The following is a 3,401-nucleotide window of genomic DNA, read 5'->3' as shown; positions in this document are numbered from 1 at the left end:
GGGGGCACCTTCAGCTGACCAAAAAAAATATATATACAAAAAAAAAAAAACAATGAAAAGGAGAGTGCATATGTGCATTTTAAGTACATCCATATGCTAAATATAGTTAGTAAGAAGCCCTGTGAATCTGGAGTATAGACAAAGCAATGTGCTAATGCTGCTTTCATTCAGTTTAAAGGCTGTTTTATAGGAACATAATGCCATGTTTTACACTTACTTTAAAGTTCTAGCTGAGTGGATAGCATAATAAGGACATAAAACACACACCAGCCTGGTTCTTCATCTCTCACCCTTAGTTTGCATTACATACTAACTTTACTGACATAAGATGGGATAATTTTCAAAAATATTGACAATTATATCCCAATTTGGATGTATTCAGTCAAAAATATATTTTGCTCTGAGAACCACATAACCCAAAGGAGAACAGTGAGCGGAGGTGGAGGGTCCATCTCACTCAAACACTGCACTGTATATCAGGGCTGCAACTAACAATTCATTAGTTATTACTGTAATATTACCATTTTCTAAAATAATTGATTATTCGTTTTAAAGTGTTGAAAGTTGTTAAAGTGTTTTAGTTTCAAATATCTCAAGGAGACAAAACAAAGCACAGGAGCAAGGTTATTAAAGCAAAAAACCACCAAACAACAACAACAACAACAAAAAAACAAAAAAAACAGCCAGATTCTCACTCCTTACAAACATGAATAGCTGCAGCTCTCAGCACTCACACTACACACCCTGCTGCACTGGAGGCTAAGTCAACGTTAGCATAGGCTACTGCAGTAATAACAAGCTTGCGCACCTTGCTGTACCTCCTGTGCGTGCGAAATGTGGGACGAACCGCGGACGGACAGAACACCAGCCGAAAGAGCTGTGTCACCTGTGCCATCCTCAACACACCTGACTAAACATAAGCATTCATGTGAAAATGCCCCACATTACTGCCTCCTTCTATGTGAGCTGCCATAAAACCGGAAGCACAGTCTAGGACAGCGGCGGTGACGTCGTGGGGGTAAACATGTGATGCTCCCGTTGAGCAACGTGCGCGTCTCCGAGCATTTACACCAGAGCGCGCTTCCACATAGGAGCAGCGAAAATAGATGAGTGGTACATATGCAGTTTTTAAATAGGCTTGCAAATATTAAACTGTGATACTAACAACTAGAACCATGCACAGTCAGGTCCGGATTAAAATGTGCTGAAATATTTAGCACGGAGTTGTGAAAAGGGGATGCATAATAGAAGCAAATCGATACAGGTCAGAGAAACTGCGCCTGCAGTTCAGTGATCCTCTGATGAACACCCCCTAAGAGATCGTTACGCACAGAGTCACCGACCTGTTGCATCACGAAAGGAAACAAGGCTTAGCAGCAGAGTCGGTGAGCTCCTTCATGCAGCTGCGCACTTTGCTTTAATGGCTGCTGCATTTAGAGTGCACTGGTTTAGTGCCCGCAGGATAAGTGTCCTTTACATCAGTAATGCAAGGATAAAACAACCAGCTTAATGTAGCTACAATTCAAATAAGTGATATTCTGAACCACGAGCCAATTCCATTTAAATTACAATAAAACATGTTAAACTGGAAAATCTTTAACATCTGGGCATAGTGATCATTGCATTACTATTTATAACTTTAAGATACGTGTGCTATAACCTGGAAACGTGCTCCTAAGTCACTTCCAACCAGAGACACGAGTGTTTCTCTACAATTTAAAAATTGTCTTAAGAGTAACCATGTTTATAGTGGAAACTTTCCACTATAAACCTTAAACTACAGTACCAATGACCTGCCACTTGAGGGGGCTACAGTGCTTGTAGACAGACTACCGGCCATCTTACTAGAAGATGCAAAGTAAAATTACATTTAAATGTCTAATTACATAAATACCCAAAAACATTTCCTTTCAAAGAGCTGACAACCCATTAAAGGTTATCACTTTACGACATCACTCTAAACTGGAAACATCAGGACATTTCTCTGTGGTTGGTCCAGCTACTCACAGCCAACCTCTATGGGTTTTAAAACCTTTGCCTTAAAAGGAGAGCTGTTTTAATGGAGGACAGTTATTTAACTACAATTAATTGTAGAACTCATTAACATTTTCACTACAAGTTGCAGAATACTGAAAAATTGTATTACAAGTCATAATGAATGAATGCCCACTGTAGATGACAGACTGGTGCAACATAAATACCTTAAATAATTCCATTCTCAGGTGATATTGACTGATTAATACAATGTTACAAAGTGTGGTTATCATATGCTGGACAGCCATTGCTTATAGTGATACACTGCAAAGATCTGTGACTGAGTTAGGGCTGATCCAGTGAAACTGAGTCTTTGTAAGAGGAAGCAAGCAATAGAAAACTGCAAATCACCTCCCTTGTTAAATTTAAGACAGACAACAGCCTACTGCAGATATATTAAATATGTGAGGAAAATGGGTGCAAGTCACTCTGAAAAACCATAGAAAATATACAGTCTTTGTTATACTACTACTGTGCTCTGTATGCTCTGCAAAACAAAAATATAAAGATGTATGAATACATTCACTGCTGCAGAATGTGTGCATGTTCATCACACCAGAAAGGATTGGACACTCGAAGACCGGTGATATATCATCATTGATGAGAACAGCAGTAAGAACAATTAAGCTTATCAAATATAAACAAACCATCAGCTTTGTCACATCTTCAGTCATTTCCAAACTTAATTTGTCAAACAAAGTTGGCTTCGTGGTCAAGATAAAATGAAGAGAGCTTATTTACAGGGACAAATGAAATATTGAGCTTGGCAGGTGCTGAGTGAGCATGAAGATGACAATCTAACTTTGTGTGAACACCCCAAAATACTTGGGGCCAAAATTTACTCTTGGGGTGCGCTTGTACCTACAGGGTGGTAAGAGACTAACATTCAGTGAAAGACCAGAACTGATGTGCTGAAACTCTAGTGATAAAAATGCTCTTTGACAATACATTGTTATAATGTACAGTATCTGTTCATCAACTTTATGCAATATCTGCAATGTGTCTTTGTGAATTCTACTTTGTAAATGGACAGAGGACAACACGCACTCCATGATCAGACAAATACAGGAGACATGAGGGTTTGACAGCAAAACTCAGTCAGCACCTCTCACTGTGTAAACACATCAGTGTACGACAGGGGACAGCATTAGGACAGTAATTCCTGCAGAGGATGGAGGTTTACTGCCATTGTGCAAGCCCCATTTATACCCCAGATGTGGAGAGATGCTGAAGTGTTTGTGGACAGAGCCATGAGAGCACAGGGGGCTTGAAGGTGAAAGCATGAAATTAGCAAAGAAATAAAACAGAAAGAGGGGACAAAACATGTGGAGTATATAAATAAACCTTTTTCAAAATAAACCTAATTA

This window comes from Monopterus albus, unplaced genomic scaffold, assembly GCF_001952655.1.
Source record: "Monopterus albus unplaced genomic scaffold, M_albus_1.0 scaffold192.1, whole genome shotgun sequence".
In the NCBI taxonomy this organism is placed as follows: Eukaryota; Metazoa; Chordata; class Actinopteri; order Synbranchiformes; family Synbranchidae; genus Monopterus; species Monopterus albus.
This window is presented reverse-complemented; position numbering follows the sequence as displayed.